Source organism: Microcaecilia unicolor, chromosome 6, assembly GCF_901765095.1.
Source record: "Microcaecilia unicolor chromosome 6, aMicUni1.1, whole genome shotgun sequence".
NCBI lineage: Eukaryota > Metazoa > Chordata > Amphibia > Gymnophiona > Siphonopidae > Microcaecilia > Microcaecilia unicolor.
The window spans coordinates 12,138,508-12,157,333 of NC_044036.1; the positions used below are offsets into that span (position 1 = coordinate 12,138,508).

The window sequence follows — 18,826 nt, forward strand, 5'->3', positions numbered from 1 at the left end:
GTTTCTCGGATACGACTGTTGCCTTCCAACCAAGGCGGGGTCCTTTGGCATGAGTATCTTTTGCTGCTTCTTTTGCTACTCTTGGGACAGGGGTACATTATTTTTCTTTTGCTCAGGACATTTGTTTTACGTCCCACGGCTTCAGTTCCTTTTCTAGTGTCTAACTCTGTTCCATTTTGGTAGCCTGGTAGTTCAAATCTTTTTCTGCTGATCAGTTTTTTGCTGTGTGTATAGCTTTGTTGATTTTTCAACCTTCTGCATTCTTCTTTTCTCCCCCCCCCCCCCCTCCCATCTTTGGGAAACTGCTTTGCTACATCCCATTAGTATGGACTGGTCTGGTATAGATGACAAGGAAGGAAAAATTATGTTCTTACCTGATAATTTTCTTTCCTTTAATCATACCAGACCAGTCCAGATGCCCTCCTTGGCTAAAGTCTGTCAGAGTGTTGTTTCCTTTAGGTAACCCTGGCTGTTCCACGACTCTTCGATATGGTGGGATGTCCTACAGCTCTGCCTACTCCATCTTCTGTACTCAATCTCCTGCCACTTGTTGTTGTGCCAGCTCTGTATGACTCCTATTACTTGGGATCACGGAGTTCTTTCCCTGGATTCAGAGGTAGATCTCTATGTGCTTGGGCAAGCTCAGTATGGACCATTCCCTCCCGCTTACTCTACTGTGAGGGGAGGTTGCAGTTGCCTTTGGCCAAGCAGGAACAGTGAGATTCTGCATATTGGCTCCAAGAGTTTGCCTGTTTGGTATTAACTGTGTTTTCTTCTAGACTTCAGAGCACCATTGCTTGGCTATTCGAAATACTGAACATTCCAGGCTGCACGATACGCTTAAGGGGCGGTTTACTTGGAACTATTTTCTCTGTCTCCTTCTGCTGGTAGATGGACACAACCCATTAGTCTGGACTGGTCTGGTATGATTAAAGGAAAGAAAATTATCAGGTAACAACATAATTTTACCTTAAAGGTAGGTACTATTTATAGAATAGTGCTTAGTTCCAGGAACTGTGACTACATTTAGGCACAACCATTTACACTAACAAAAACTTGGTATAAATCCCTGTGCCTAAATTAAGCACAGATCCTCTTTATTCTATAACAACACAGGTAAATTAAAGTAACACCCTTGATCTGCCCATGGACCCGTGCGTAAAATATACATGCCGATCAGGGCATGTAAAAATATGTATGTAAATTTTAATTAATGCCAATTAGCACTGATAGGACTCAATTATCAGCACTAATTATCTTGTTATTCAATTAAGTTGTTTGTGCAACTTGTGCCATATATAGATTTCAAGTGAATATAAAGCAAGGAAAATGATATAATCATACTCTTAAGGACTACATATCAGATAATCAAACCTGTGTTTCTAAAGAAAATAAAAAAACAAAAAAGGAGAACCAAACCTGATGGAATTTATGGACCAGCAATGGTTTGGATATCGAACAAAGAGAATGGATATCACTTACACTAATAATACAAAATAGAGCCATGATGCCTAGAATGGGAGCGGAGGCTGCCTGTTTGGCTCCTCTGTCTTTCCTCTGAAAAAAAACACAGTTTGAATCTATGTTTCTCCGAGAAGGGGTGGGGGGTTGTTCTGTATCTTGATTTTGTTCTTTTGGTCTGCCTGACAAGGGTGTGAGTTTAGAAAGTCATTATCACTGACATGGGTTCAAAGTTGCCTCGTAAAAGCAAAATTTTGTAAAAGGGAGCCTCAGTCAAGATGGCGGTTTCATCACCTCCACCGAGTCCATCAGTAAGTATCGTTTGGACTTCAGAAATAGTGTCAGAGGTGCGGACAGCAGTGGAGGCGGCATTGGATGCTAAACTGCAACAGCTACATGATAGAACGTGGGCTGCCCACTAGCGTTTGGATAACGTTGATTTGGAATTGGATGCGCAGCAACATCGGGTTGGGGTATTGGGGACTCAGGCCCAGAATTCTTCTCTTGAAGAAACAACTGCACTATATGGTTTTGAAAATGGAACGTAAACTTGATGATCTGGAAGGAAGAGAAAGACGCGATAATTTGTATCTTGTGGGCCTGGCTGAAATTTTGAGTGAAACAGAGTTTGTGCGTGAATTGGAAAATTGGATTCCATAATATTTGCACTTGGATGCTTTGGAGGTACCATTTAAAATTGAGTGGGCCTGTCACATGGGTTCAAGGAATACTGCTACTACCTGCCCTCATGTTGTGGTTGTTCGTGTTGGGCACTGTGATCATAAGTGTGCAATACTTCAGGCCTTATGGTCGTCAGAAGAGCTTGGAATATGATAATCATAAAATATTTTGTTTTCAAGACTATACTGCCAGAGTTTGGGCTTGGTGCAGTCAATTATATGAACATATGTCCAGTATGTTACTCTATCCTGTGTGACTTATGGAGGTCAAACCCATTTATTTTTATCAGTGGAGGTAGTACAATCTTTTGTTCATATTATCCCAGCCAATGTTGTCTTTTAGGTAGCTGCTTCCCTTACTTTTGGTCATACTGAAATTTCTTGTTGTTTGGATTGGGTTTTGACCTTGGACCTTTTGTCCTATACTGTATGTGTTAGACCAGTATAAAAGATGGAGTGATAGCCTTTCCTCACTTTTGGCTTATTCTCTTTTCTTGTCTTGTGAGGATTATTACTGTGATTCTGTAGGCTTTCTTTTCTTATTATACTAGCCGTTAAGCCCGTTAAAACGGGCGAGATTTCCAGCTATCCTCGCCGCCGCTCCCTCCCTCCTCCGTGCCGGGCCCCCTACACTGACCTGACAGCGCCTCTCACCTCCGTGTGAAAGCACTGCAGGCAGCAGCAGATCGCTCTGCTGCTGCCTGCAGCGCTTCCACACGGAGGTGAGAGGCGCTGTCAGGTCAGTGCAGGGTGCCCGATACGGAGGGGGGCGGGAGCGGCGGCGGGGAGGGTGGAGGTTGGTGCGCGTGATGTTCGTTTCCAGGCTCCAGCGGCAGCGGCCGACAGTCCGACTCCGTTTCCCTCTCTGTTCCGCCCTCTGACGTCATCACGTCTTGACGCGAGGGTGGGACAGAGAGGGAAGTCTCTACTGTGCATTTGCAAGTGAGTCGGTCACTTGCCATTTATATGTTTGATTTTGTGCTGTAGATTGTTTATTTTCATGGGAGTGGATTTGACAGTTCACATTATAGTTCCCGTGTAATATTGAATGTTGGTTAAGAAATGAGAATTTGGGTTTGGTTTTGATTGGTGAGGGGAGAAAAATATAAAACGTCTTGTCTTTTTTTTTGGTCTGACGATATTTTGTATTGTGTGGGGCTTTTTGTATTTATTTGAGAACTGTACATGCCTCGTGAAGAAACAGTGGGGCCCTTTTACCAAGGCGCGGTAGGGTCTACGCGCGTGCAGCGTGCGCCAAAATGAGACTACCGCCAGGCCAGCATGCCCTCCTGGTGGTAATTTCAGATTTGATGCATGCCTATAATGCCTGGATGAATTATTTATTTATTTCCTCCTACACATGCCGGTTCCTGCGGTAATCCTCAGTTTGCGCGCGCCAACCGGTCACCGCACGTCTAATGTGTGAGCCTTTACCACTAGATCAATGGGTGGCGTTAAGGGCTCAGGCTGGTTTTGGGCACACACTGGTTTCATTTTTACCGCAGGCCCTCGTGCCCATTACACGTGCCTACACTACTGCAGGCCACCTTTTACTGCGGCTTAATAAAAGGATCCCAGTGTGTTTTAAGCCTGTAAAATGTATTGGATATTTTCCTGCCTTAATTATGTCCTGAAGTGTATTTCTCCTATTTTGCCAACAGGTGGTGTTTCTTTGCTGTAAAGCTGTTACAGAGAAATGAACGCGCTTTTTTTAGTTTAACACAAACAGGAGGCAAGATGCAGTATATTTTTGAAATGTTGTGGTCTGGGCTCCGATTGGCCTGGAGTTTGAAGCTAACTCGCAGTTACTGGTTTTGAGTTCAGTCTTAGCCAGGGAGAAAAGAGAGACAGACCTCTTTGCTGAGGCTCGGTGAATTATATGTCCTGATATTCCCAGGTACTTTTTAGAAAGCAAACAACTGTTTAGTTAGTGTTATAATTGATCCATATTTCAGTTACCTGCTATTGTTTGCTGCTTGAACCTTTTCTGTTTCACTGTTCATTGTTCAATATATTTTAAAGGCAAAAACAATTGTTTATTGCCTCTGCCTGTCTGAACTGATAAAGAATCCTGGTGGTTTGTGTGTTGGGTCTGGGAGTGATTTCTGGGAACTGTGGGACCACTGGGATTGTGGCCCCAGTAACCTAAAAATTACTGGGGATAATTTGAGAGCATTACAGAGCATATTCAAAAGCATGGATTAATGAGACAAAGTCAACATGGGTTTAGTGAAGGGAAATCTTGCCTCACCAATCTACTACATTTCTTTGAAGGGGTGAACAAACGTGGATAAAGGGGAGCCGGTTGATATTGTGTATCTGGATTTTCAGAAGGCGTTTGACAAAGTACCTCATGAAAGACTCCATAGGAAATTGGAGAGTCATGGGATAGGAGGTAGTGTTCTATTGTGGATTAAAAATTGGTTAAAAGATAGAAAACAGAGAGTAGGGTTAAATGGACAGTATTCTCAATGGAGAAGGGTAGTTAGTGGGGTTCCCCCAGGGCTCTGTGCTGTGACCGCTGCTTTTTAACATATTTATAAATGACCTAGAGATGGGAGTAACTAGTGAGGTAATTAAATTTGCTGATGACACAAAGTTATTCAAAGTTGTTAAATCGCGGGAGGATTGTGAATAATTACAAGAGGACCTTACGAGACGGGGCGTCTAAATGGCAGATGATATTTAATGCGAGCAAGTGCAAAGTGATGCATGTGGGAAAGAGGAACCCAAATTATAGCTACGTCATGCAAGGTTCCACGTTAGGAGTCACGGACCAAGAAAGGGATCTGGGTGTTTTCGTTGATGATACATTGAAACCTTCTGCTCAGTGTGCTGCTGCGGCTAAGAAAGCAGATAGAATGTTAGGTATTATTAGGAAAGGAATGGAAAACAAAAATGAGGATGTTATAATAATGCCTTTGTATCGCGCCATGGTGCGACCACACCTCGAATATTGTGTTCAATTCTGGTCGCCACATCTCAAAAAATATATAGTGGAATTAGAAAAGGCGCAGAGAAGGGTGACGAAAATGAAAAAGGGGATGGGACAACTTTCCTATGAGGAAAGGCTAAAGCGGCTAGGGCTCTTCAGCTTGGAGAAAAGGCGGCTGAGGGGAGATATGATAGAGGTCTATAAAATAATGAGTGGATTTGAACGGGTAGATGTGAAGTATCCACGCTTTCCAAAAGTACTAGGACTAGAGGCCATGTGATGAAACTACAATGTAGTAAATTTAAAACGAATCGGAGAAAATGTTTCTTCACTCAACGTGTAATTGGGCTCTGGAATTCATTGCCAGAGAATGTGGTAAAGGCAGTTAGTGTAGCAGAGTTTAAAAAAGGTTTGGACGGCTTCCTGAAGGAAAAGTCCATAGACCGTTATTCAATGAACTTGGGGGAAATCCACTATTTCTGGGATAAGCAGTATAAAATGTTTTGTACATTTTTGGGATCTTGCTGGGTATTTGTGACCTGGATTGGACACTGTTGGAAACAGGATGCTGGGCTCGATTGACCTTTGGTCTTTTCCAGTATGGCAATACTTATGTACTTATGAGAGCAGAAGACTCTCCCAGAGGCAGTTGTGACCCAGTCGTTGGGAGGAGGGTGCTAGTGTAGAGCACAAGTGGCAGGTGCAGGTGGACCTGAGCTGTGCTGGGGATAGACCATTTAAGTGTCTGTGGGGTAACCTCAGGCAGGTGGCTAGGAATTTCGTGACAATGATGGAATATAGCAAGTGGTGATAAAAGGTTCACAGCGGGACAAAACATATGATATAAAAATAGAATGTGTTATCTTCAGTAGAATCAGTGAGGAAGCAGCTATGTGAAAAACTTCAAATGATAAAGTCTAAAATCAATATGATAGGATAATGTGGTCCTTGACAAAAATAAAAGTGAAGTTTGTTGGCAGAGTAAAAAACGTGGGAAAAGCAAAAGAGCACCGCCAAAGTTAATGCGCTAGCAGCAAAAAGCAACTATGAATGCTAAAAAGAAAATCATAGTTTTAATAAAGGTAAAAAATCAGTTTGGAGAAATTTGAAAAACCAAGCGGAGCAGAATTATCTGCATAAGCACTGAGTTATGCTCTTGTGAAAAAAAGCTGCACATGCTCAGATTATTATTTATAAATATAATGGCGTTTTTCAGCACCAAACAGTGAACCTCACAATAAATAAATAAAAAATAGAAAGGTAAATCGTGTCAAATAAATATGATTGAATTCTTTGACTGGGCAACCAGAGAGTTGGGTCGAGAGCACGTGCTAGATGTATTTCAGCAAAGCCTTTGACACGGTCCTCATAGGAGGCTCTTGAATAAACTTGACAGGCTGAAGTTAGGACCCAAAGTAGTGAACTGGATTAGAAACTGGTAAATCATGCCAAACAAAATGTATTGAATTCTTTGACTGGGTAACCAGAGAATTGGATCAAGGACTGTGCTAGATGTAGTCTACTTAGATCGAATTACATTCAAAATCTGCACCTTGGCTCATAAAATCATTCATGGAGAGGCCCCATCATACATGTCAGACCTAATAAACTTACCAGTACGAAATACAAAAAGTTCATCACTTACGTTTCTAAACTTCCACTACCCGAATTGTAGAGGACTTAAATACAAATCAATACGTGCATTTAGCTTCTCCTACCTTTGCACACAATTATGGAATGAACTACCGAATACCATAAAAACAACGCATGACTTGACAACCTTCCAGAAGTTACTGAAGACAAACCTGTTTAAAGAGACTTACAAAAAGAATCTTCCATAATGACTTGACTCCTAATCTACACCAGAACCAACCAATATTGATCTCTTATAATTTGATTACTTTAATCACATCATTATTGAACATTATATTCTTCTTTTTTTTTTTTTTTTTTTTGTACCCCGCACTTTCCCACTCATGGCAGGCTCAACGCGGCAGGCAATAAAGGATTAAGTGACTTGCCCAGAGTCACAAGGAGCTGCCTGTGCCGGGAATCGAACTCAGTTCCTCAGGACCAAAGTCCACCACCCTGACCACTAGGCCACTCCTCCACTCCTTATCCTGCTCTTACTTATATGTAATGTATTATTTATTTATTTACCCTAATTCCTGATATTCTTCGCACCTTAATTGTAACAATATGCCGAACTTCTTATTCTGTTAATGGTGATCGCCATTGTGACATAATGTAAGCCACATTGAGCCTGCAAATAGGTGGGAAAATGTGGGATACAAATGCAGCAAATAAATAAATAGATAAATTTCAGCAAAGCCTTTGACATGGTTCTTCATAGGAGGTTCTTGAATAAACTTGGCAGAGTGAAGTTAGGACCCAAAGTGTAGAACCGGTTTGAAACTGTTTGACAGACAGACACCAGAGGGTAGTGGTCAATGAAATTCATTTGAATGATGGAAAGGTGAGTAGCGGAGTGCCTTAAGGATTGGTGCTGAGGCCAATTCTGTTCAATACATTTGTGAGCAACATTGCCAAAGAGTTAAAAGTTAAGGTTTGGCTGTCTCCGTGGGTGCTGTGGGTGCTCGAGCACCCCCAATATTTCACCTGCCGGAACCAGAAGTTCCCTTCGCCAGCCCGGTGCCCACCCTCACCTTCCTGCTTGCCGACCATAATTTTAAAAGTCATCTTACCTCGGGGTCTCGGTGGCAGCAGTGAAAGGCGGGCAGGCTCGGCGCTTCAGCCTTCCCTTCTCTCTCTCTCAGCTCTGGTCCTGCCCTCATTTCCTGTTTCCACAAGGGCGGGACCAGAGCTGAGAGAGAGAGAAGGGAAGGCTGAAGCACCAAGCCTGCATGCTTTTCACTGCTGCCGCCGGGACTCCGAGGTAAGATGACTTTTAAAATTTGGAGGGAGGGAGGGAGGAGCTGGAACTCGGAGGGAGGGGGGAATGCACCACCTGTAAAAAAAACATTTTCAGCACCCCCAATCATTTTGAAAAGTTGGCTCCTATGATACCAAGATTTGTAATAGTGTGGACACCACAGAGGAAGTGGAAAACATGAGAAAGGATCTTCAAAAGTTTAAAGAACGGTCCAGTACTTGGCAGTTAAAATTTATTTTAAAACTCTTTTATTGACGATATGCATGATACAATTCAGCTTGGAATAATCATACAACATGTATCAATATACAAATCAACATTCCAACAACATACTCAACATCGTCAGTTGCTTTTTTTTCCCCCCCCCCCCCCCATTTTCTCCTCCCCCGCCCCCCCCCTCTCCTCCCCGCATCTTTTCTAACAGTTTTCATTAATGATAACATCAATAATAGAGCTGCACCATAAATCAGCCAAAATATTCTAACGCACTTGGTTCTCTGCGATAGAACTCCCCAGGTACATTCCATCGTTAGGATTTTAACCTTTTATGTTACTCCCCCTCTCTCCTCCTATTCCATCAGTTGTACCCCATCAGCAGATCCAATGGTGATCACATAATTTCCATCTTTGCACAATAAGTTGTATAGATTTCCAGCTGGACCTTTCTCCAACTGTTTCTTAGATAGAGTCTCATCATACATCAGAATCAGAAATAGCCCCATGCTATCAACTTAATAATATATGTCAATCTTTGAATTTGGAGCTCTTCTAAACATGTATCTCCCCATACCTATGTGACCCACCTTAATCAAATTCTCCCATCTATACCCTCAGTTATTTGGTTTGATGTTGTCTATTATCATTGAATATACTTGCCCCCCCACCCCCCTCCCTTCCCCCCCCCCCTTCCCATCCTTCTATTCTATCCTATCTTACCTATCGTAGGAAGTCATCAGTGTAATTTATGTGTATGTGGATGTAAACTGCCAGAAGATCTTTTGATTCATGTGTGATATTCCAACAATCTTACAACGTATTAAGGATATGGCTTCTACCTTTCTGAGTTAGAGTCCCCAAGAGTGGTCCCCAAATATTAAGGAAGCGCTTCTTACGTTTGCAAGATCCTCTCGCTTCCCGCGCTTCCCATGCCATCAATTGATGTGCTTGGTTACGCCAGTGCCAATATTCTGGAGGATTCTCTGACACCCAGACTTGTAATATGCATTTCCTGGCTACTAAACTCAGTTTACGGCACAGAATTATCTTATCCGCGGTCAAAGCCCCAAATGACCCTAAACAATCTAATATTAACTGACATGGGGTGCCTGTTATCCGTGTTGATAGTATTTCAGATAAGAACTTCACTACCCCTTTCCAAAACCTCTGTATTTTAACACATTCCCAAAAGGCATGATAAAATGTATTCTCATATTGTCCACACTTCAAACATACTGGTGAGTGGATCCTTCCAGATCGGAACAATTGTGTTTGTGTAAAGTATGCCCTATGTAATGTCCTAAAAGCGCACTCCCTATATCTGGCTCCTGTAATTAGCTTAGGGATCCTCCCGATTTGTCTGTCAATATCCCAATTGGTTAAATCTACTTTTAGATCTGCTTCCCATCGTTGCCGGAGCTGCTCCCGTCCACTGTTCGGAATCACTACCCATATTTTTCTATATATTCCTGAAATAGATGGAGCGTCAGGCGAGATCTCATCGTAAAAAGCCTGAACTTTTTCTCCCAATTTGGTTTCAAGGTTCGCTTTATCCAAGGACTGAACATAGTGTCGAATCTGATTATATGCAAATGCATCCCCCCATCTCTGCTCGGCCCGTAAAATTAATTGGTCTAGAGATTTGATTTCCCCTGAATCATCTAAGATGTTATTTAGATTACAATATCCTCTGTTTGCCCATTGTTGGAAGACCGAATTTTCAAGTCCCGGTAGAAATTCTGGATTCCCTTTAATCGTGATTAATTCTGAAGTCCTCGGGTCACCCCCTAAGCTTCTCCCTAGAAATTGCCATGCGTTCCATAGAGGCAATAATAAAGTACTATGTCCAAAGGCTTTTGGTATCAACTGTTTTCTAGTATGTAATAACGTTATTAAATCAAAGGGTTTAAAAAAGGCCCTCTCCAACTCATACGGCACATGTATACTAGTCCCAAACAGCCAATCTCTCAGTGATCTCAGCAGACAGGCCATATTGTAATATCTTAAATGGGGTAGGCCAAAACCTCCCTGACTCCAATTACCCATCAAAAACTGCAACTTAACTTTTGCCTTCTTTTTTGCCCAGCAAAATCTCATTACCATTTTATAGAATTGCCTAATATCTTTCTTAAAGAGCCGCAATGGTAAAATTTGCAATACATAGAGCCATCTAGGCAGTATCACCATCCGGATAAGACTAATACGGCCTCCCAAAGGCATCGTCACTACATTCCATGCATCTAACTGCCTTTCTGTCTGTTCTAATAGTCTATTAATATTTATCTTATATATCTCTGCAGTGTTGGCTGCCAGGAGAATCCCCAGATACTGAAATGCTTTGTCAGCCCACTTCAAAGGGAATCCCTCTGCCCACAGACTACGAACATCTGATGTGACTGCTATAGCCTCTGATTTATCCAGGTTCAATTTGAAGCCTGAATAATCTCCAAATTCATGAATTAGATCTAGTAGATCTCTCAAGGATGATTTCGGGTTTGTTATTATGACCAGTAAATCGTCAGCGAATGCTGCAATTTTGAACTCCTGTCGACCTATCTTCACTCCCTTAATGGTCTGACACTCCTGGATGTCTCTGATCATGGGGTCTAAATAAAGAGCAAACAGCAACGGGGACAAAGGGCACCCTTGCCTCGTCCCTCTATTAATCTCAAAGTCTTCAGATCTCCCTCCATTCACCATTATTCTGGCACGGGGAGATGAATATAATGCCTTGATCGCTTGTACAAACCAACCCTGGAATCCATACTTGTCCAAGATGTCGAACAAAAAAGCCCACTCCACCCGGTCAAAGGCCTTTTCGGCATCAAAACTGATTAAAAGGGCGGGTTCCGGGTCTCGTCCAAGCTTCTCCAAGGCCGTTAAGATACTCCGTAAGTTCCTAGTAACAGACCGGTCTTGGACAAATCCTACCTGCGCTTCATGGGACAGTCTAGGCAATACTCTGCTCAAGCGGTTAGCTAATATTTTTGCAAACAACTTCACTTCATTATTTAATAACGAAATAGGCCTATAGGAAGCTGCTAACACTGGGTCTCGGTTGGGCTTGGGCAACAGTATAATTTGGGCCATATTTAGACGCTCAGGCAAACGCCCTCCTCCACCCATTCATTAAATGCCCCAGTCAGTGCGGGGGTGATATTCTCACCCAGTAGCTTATAAAACTCAGCCTTAAATCCGTCAGGACCAGGGGCCTTCCCCAACTTACTTTGACCAATGGCCCATTGAACTTCATCATTGCTAATAGGAGTATTCAATTTTATACGTTCTCTTTGTGTCAACTTAGGAGTCAATACATTTTGCAGGTAGATCTCGCCCTGCAGGCCCTGAGAATCTCCTGCGTTATATAGATTCTGAAAAAAATTCCTAAAGACTTCTTGAATTTTTTTATCAGTGTGCACCACTCTCCCTTCCCCATCCTTGATACCTAAAATGTGCTTGGATGTATACTGCGGTGCCACTAGCCTTGCCAGTAGTTTGCCCCCCTTATCCCCATGTTTATATAGCTGATATTTATAATATATTTGAGATTTTACTGCACGTTCATGGAGTAATGAGTTCAATGCTATTTGATCTGCTTCCATGTCTTTCCGCACTCTAACCCCTGGGGATCTCCCAAATTGTTGTCTCATTTTAGCCAATCTTTTCTCTAATCGCAATATCTCCCTATCTTGGGATTTTTTATAATGGCTAGCAAAGCTAATTATATGCCCTCTCAACACCGCTTTTGCCGCTTCCCAGTAGATCGAGGCACTTTGCACTGTCCCCTCATTAAATAGCTTATACTCTTCCCATTTTTTACCGATGAACTCTCTGAATTTTTCATTTCTATAAAGATAACTGGGAAACGACCACCCCCTTGTATCCTGATCTAAATTTTCTATTTGCCAAGTCAACCATACCGCTGCATGGTCAGAGATTACACAAGGACCTATGACCGCTTCTTTGATATGAGAAAATAATGTTTTCGAGACTAATAAATAATCAATCCTAGAGTGGGTATTATGTGCTCTTGACTGATGGGTGTATTCCCTTTCCCCTGGGTGCAGTGTGCGCCATACATCTATGAGGTCTAAAGTATCACACATGTCTGGTAGCCCCCTTGCTCTATTATGACCTCCTGCCGGTGAAGGGTGTGATCTGTCATATTGTGGGTCCCAGGCCGTATTAAAATCTCCACCTAGAATCACAGGAAGTGAGTTGTTCTCACTAAGAATCATAGTCAATTTCTGATAGAATTTCATATCCAGTGTGTTTGGAGCATAAATGTTTCCCAGCCTAAACTGTCTCCTTGCAATAGTAACATTACAAAAAACAAAGCGCCCTTCCGGATCTTTATTCACCTGGTGAATCTGTGAGGCAGTCCCTTTTCTAAATAAAATGGCAACCCCCCCTTTTCGCCCCACCGCTGCTGAAGCTATGCAGTCTCCTACCCACCATTTGGCCAATTTTGCATGTTCTAGTTCTGATAGATGGGTTTCTTGCAAAAGGGCCACATCTGCCTTCATTCTTTGCAGATATTGTAAAATTTTTGACCTTTTAATAGGTGAGTGAATGCCCCCTACATTCCAAGTCACTACTTTAATCCCTCCCATCTCTTAGCTCATTATTTACTCTCTGACAATCACTGATAGTTATCGAGAGGAGCCATCCCAGCCTATAGCTCCCCTCTGTCTTATGACAGTTTTGTTGTACTGGATCTAATCTTCTAGTCCATTCATTCCACCATGTCTTACACCAAATTGTTCCATTCTTCCCCATCACACTTATATCCCCATCACATCTAAGTCTCTTGTCTCTTTGTTCTTTCTTCCCTTTATGACCTTCCCCTATATTTCCCCTCCCCCCTTCCCCCCCTCCCCTCCCCATCCCAGAATCCCCCTCTTTCCATGCTTCCCTATCGGAAGCCATCACGCTTAACGTTTACCTCACTACTCTCTGGCATTCCTAGTCCCTAACTCCATGTTCCCTTTCCCCCCCCTTTCTTTTAATCCTTTGATAAATGATACCTCTAATCCCTGTATTCAAATCAATACACATCTCATATTTATAACAGCCATTTTTCCCCCCTCTCCCATCATTACTCTAACAGGGTTAGCTTATTCTTTCTGATTGTAATACAGCGATCAACAGATTTATACATGTTGCTACATTCCATTTAACATTTCCGCTTAACTTTATCTATTGTTCCCAGAACTACTGCTTCTATGAAAGCTCCTTTCCCTCTTCTGTACCAGGGTAATGGTTTCTTAATTTAGTAAAGCTTTCTTACAGCAGATCTCTAGCATAGCTCCAGCGTTTAGTTCAATACTTGCCGAATCTTCACCTCTCTTCCTTCGAGGGTTCAAAACAACGAGTATATCCACTGGGCTTAATGTCCGCATGTAACTGCTAGATATAGCCACAAAAAATAAGACCCCCAATTGAGGCCCTTCCCAATCCAAAGGTCTCACAACGTGCTCCTGGATCTGCAAGGATATCCTCCATGCCTTCCTGCTGTGCCGTTGTTAAAGGGAACGGCACAAATTACTGGCTTAAACACATTAACACTATAGAATCTAACAGTTAACTTTCAACTGTAATTGGAATATTCAACAAATGCTACACTGCATTTCAAAAAGATTTCCAACTTTAAACTCGGCTTCATATCCTTGTTTATTGTGTCCTTTTGCTTTATAATCCCTTTGATGTGTAGCTTGTGATCTCTCAGGTTTGCCCGCCATCTTTCGTTGCTCTGCCATCAGATTTTGCCAATTGTTCCACATAATTTCTTGCTTCTTTGTCGGATACAAATGATCTTGTAGTACCTTTATATATAATTTTCAGCGTGGCCGGATATTGGAGTGTGAATCGGATCTTCATGTTAAACAACTGGGAGCACACTGCCGAAAAAGCGCGCCTTTTGGCTACTATGGCGGCCGAATAATCCTGAAAACACAGTATCTTTGATTCCTCAAAGGTCAGGGCTTTATCAGATCGCGCTGCTTGTAGTATCAATTGTTTATGTGCAAAATTTAATACCCTGCATATCACCACTCTTGGTTTATTTCTCTCCTCCTGTCGCACTCCTAGTCTGTGGGCTCTCTCTATACGTAAAGGACCCAATTCAGCGGGGAAGTCAACTGTTTTTGCAAGCCATTGCTCCAGCACTCGCTCTAATGAGCGGCCTCCGATAGCTTCGGGTAATCCTACCAAGCGAATATTGTTCCTCCTGGAGCGGTTTTCTAAGTCTTCCAACTTAGCTTCCATTTCCTTGCACTTGGTATTTAAATCCGCTTGCTGGCCTTCTATTACCGTCATCCTTTCCTCCACTTCGCTGGTTCTTGACTGGTAAGCTCCACACTCTTTGGTCAGCTCTTCCAGTTTCAAACTTAGCTGTTCAAGTTTATTATCTAATTTTTTATCAAGCGGGGCGAGGCGGCGTTCTAATAAATCCTCCATCACCACTGTCATCTCCGCCGTAATCTCGCTTACCCAGGCGGATGACACCGACGTCCCCGCCTCGGGAGAAGCGGCCGCCATTTTATATTCCGGTATCTTTCCTCGGAGTTTGTCTTTTTGTGCTGATTTCGCTGCCGTCCTGTTAATTTAAAGTTGCAAACTTGTATTATCTCATTCCCCGCCGATTGCTGTTTCAGGGAACATTCCGTTCCGGGTTTCAAAACTATTAATGATTCTATTTAAAGCAGTCAGGCCACGGAGAAAAGCTCACACACGTCTTCTCTCCACCATAACGTCACGTGACCTCCGGCAGTTAAAATTTAATGCAAAGAAGTGCAGAGTGATGCATTTGGGGGTAGAAATCCAAGAGAGCCATATGTCCTAGAAGGTGAGAGGCTGATATGGTCAGACAGGGAGAGAGACATTGAGGTGATGGTGCCTGAGGATTTTAAAGTAACAAAACAGTGTGACCCCCTAAGTGAAACTAAAAGAGGGCATGTACTTTTCTGTAACAGCTTTAACATAAAAAATTCACCCCCTTCTGGCCAAACTAGAGAAATGCACTTCGAGAGTTAAAGGCGGTTTTACAGGTTTAAAACACACTGTTCTGTCACAGAGGCCCGTTGTGCTCTGCTCTTCCTACTTTGCTTGGTTTCCTGTGCTTTTGATTGCATTTCTTCTATTGCTTTGTAAATATCATGCAGTTTATTGTTATTTTAGGAAGAATTAAAAACAGTCAAGATGATTTTGCTTGGTATTTTCATAGGACTTTCTATATTGTATGCAAGTATTAAAAAAATTGAAATTTTAAATACTGAATGAGACGTGGATTTCTTATTTATACGGGAAAGTATGGATCTAGCTAGTTTTTTTAAGACCATTAGTCTGTGCCAAAGCTGCAGTTTTTTTACATTGTTTGCCTGGGTGCAGGCCTTGTACATAATTTTTATAGATGAAGTTATGCATGAAGTTTCCCTGTAAAAATTTCTCATGCAGATAAAATTTTGTGGAAAAATAATTCACATAAATTTTGAAAATACAGTGAAATCTCGGTTTTCGTTGACTTCAGATTTCGTCGTTTTCGGTTTTCGTCGAATTTGTTAGCGAAAAATTTGTCTCGGTTATCGTCGGTTGCTTCGGTTTTCGTCAGCGTGCCCATGCTGCTAATTTTGCGTTCTCCTGCGGCGTTCTTCTGGGGCGTTGTTTTTCGTTGTGTGATACAAATTTCGTCGTTTTGCCCACACTGCTGCTTTTGGTTCAGTGCCTCTTCAGAAATGACTGTGGTTTGATGATACAAATTTCGTCGTTTTGCCCACACTGCTGCTTTTGGTTCAGTGCCTCTTCAGAAATGACTGTGGCTTGGTGATACAAATTTCGTCGTTTTGCCCACACTGCTGCTTTTGGTTCAGTGCCTCTTCAGAAATGACTGTGGCTTGGTGATACAAATTTCGTCGTTTTGCCCACACTGCTGCTTTTGGTTCAGTGCCTCTTCAGAAATGACTGTGGCTTGATGATAAGAATTTCATCATCATGGGACCAAAAGAAGTTTCTAGAGCCAAGCAGCCCTTCAAAGAAGAAGGACAGGAACACGATCGAGTTGAAGAAGGAAATCATTGAAAAATACGAGAGCGGCATTAAGATTGCTGAAATCGGCCACATGTACGGGAAGTCACCATCCACGATAAGTTCAATTGTGGTGAAAAAGGAAGCAATAAAAGAGGCAAAAGTAGCAAAAGGCGTGAATGTGCTAACAAAACAGAGCGCAAACAATTGAAGATGTGGAACAGTTATTATTAATTTGGATCAATCAAAAAACAGTTAGATGGCGATTCTGTTTCTGAGGCCATCATATGTGAAAAGGCCAGACTGTTGTATGCCGATCTCATTAAGAACATGCCTGGGACAAGTGCTAGTTTACTAAGTGATTTTAAGGCCAGCAGAGGGTGGTTCGAAAAATTAAAGAGGCACACTGGCATACACAATGTTACTAGGCATGGCGAAGGTGCGAGTTCGGACAAGTCTGGTGCCGACAAATTTGTGTCCGAATTCAAAGATTACGTAGAGGTTGGAGGATTCATCCCCCAACAAGTCTTCAACTGTGATGAAACTGGCCTGTTTTGGAAGAAAATGCCAAAGAGAACGTTCATTACACAGGAGGAAAAGGCACTGCCAGGACATAAGCCTATGAAAGATAGGCTAACTCTTTTGTTGTGTGGTAATGCTAGTGGTGATTGTAAAGTGAAGCCCTTACTGGTGTACCATTCAGAAACTCCTAGAGTATTTAGGCAGAAACAATGTGATCAAAAGTAAATTGTGTGTGATGTGGAGGGCAAACAAAAAAGCATGGGTCATGAGGCCAATTTTCATTGAGTGGATGAATGAAGTGTTTGGCTCGAGTGTGAAAAAATACCTCCAGGATAATCATTTGCCCCTTAAGTGCCTCCTGTTAATGGACAATGCTCCTGCACATCCTCCAGGTTTGGAAGATGCATTGTTGGAGCAGGTCAGTTTTATCACTGTGAAGGTCTTGCCCCCTAATACCACACCACTCATCCAGCCCAAGGACTAGAATGTCATTTCCAATTTCAAGAAACTTAACACAAAAGCATTGTTTCAAAGGTGCTTTGAGGTGACATCAGATACAAAATTGTCCTTAAGAGAGTTCTGGAAAAACCATTTCAACATTCTCAACTGCATTAGCCTCATAGATAAGGCTTGGCAGGGAGTGACATCCAGGACGATGAACTGTGGCTGGAAGAAATTATGGCCAGGATGTGTGCATGAGAGAGATTTAGAGGGGTTCGAGCCTTCACCTGATGACCCTACACATTGTTGTGCAGTCAATTGTTTATTTGGGGAAGTCCATGGGTTTGGAGGTGAGTGGTGAGGATGTGGAAGAGTTGGTGGATGACCACTGTGAAGAACTCACCACTGAAGAGCTACAAGAGCTTCAACCAGAAGTGCAACAGATGGCAGATGAAGAAGTTGCTTCGGATAAGGAGGAAGAGACAGAGGAGAATGTGCCTTCTTCAGAGATTAAGGACATCTTCTCCAAGTGGAGTAAAGTACAGGTGTTTGTGGAGAAAAATCACCCAGACAAAGCTGTTGCAGGCCGTGTCTGCAACTTTTTTAATGATAATGTCTTGCCTCATTTTAGGCAAATCTTAAAGAGGCAGCAGAAACAAACCTCTTAGGACAGCTTTCTTATGCGACATGGGTCCACTGACTCTGAAGCTGGTCCTAGTGCCAACAGACCAAGAAGGGAAGTGACCCCCCCCCCCCCCCCCCCAGATAGTGCCTTGATACCTACTGTCCTTATGGAGGGGGATCCCCCTTCCAAACAATAATATCTGCAACTCTCTCTCCCTCTTCCAAATGCCAAGAAGAGTCTTCAGAAAGGTAAATGCCATGTTAAATGTTCATTTATTCTATACATTAGTCTTTTTTATTCATGTAAAAGAAAAATTTCTTATTGCCTCGGTTTTCGTCGATTATTTTCGGACGGATTATCGACGAAAACCAAGGTTTCACTGTACAAAATATGTATGTCGTCACACCATATATAATAACAACAAACATTAACAAAGAGCATCCAACACTTGTACTAGAAAAACTGCATATATAAAGGTAGAAAGGACACTGCGCCTGCTATAAGGGTGCTTAGCACTGGAAAGCTGTTGGTAGTTGCAATAGGAGTCTAATAGTGCCTAAGTCTTTAAGGAGGACTGAAGGTTGTGCTGTTTGAGAGCCAAAGCAGCCTCATATTTTCTGATTACGCAAATGTGGCTCCACCATTTTGTAAAATTCAACTTCGAATTGTCCTTCCAGTTTAATATTATGCTTGCAAATGCGCTGCACCTTATTATATTTAACAGTTTCTGTTGATCATTCTCTATGATAATATTAGGATCAGATGAACGCAAAGCCATTGTTTTGTAGGTAATCACTGAATCTCTAGATAAGCCAAAAATTAACACCATTCTCTTCCAAGCAAGGTTCCAGTAAGCCTTAATGTTCTGGCAATAATAAATCATGTGGGATAGGGAGCCTTATTTTCTGATCTTGCCCAAAACATCCTTAGGAATGCCTCCCCCTAATCTGGCTAAACGCATGTGCACTATGGAATCCCCTATGTACTTTTAAGAGGATTGAGAGAGGGACTTTGAAAAATGTCCTCTTAGA

General features: G+C 42.3%; 1 protein-coding gene across 1 annotated transcript in view; it reads left to right on the forward strand.

Moving 5' to 3' along the window:
• Positions 1–18,826, forward strand: part of MAST2 (microtubule associated serine/threonine kinase 2) — a 624,140-nt gene that overhangs the window by 415,819 nt on the left and 189,495 nt on the right. The gene's annotated exons all lie outside the window — the stretch shown is intronic.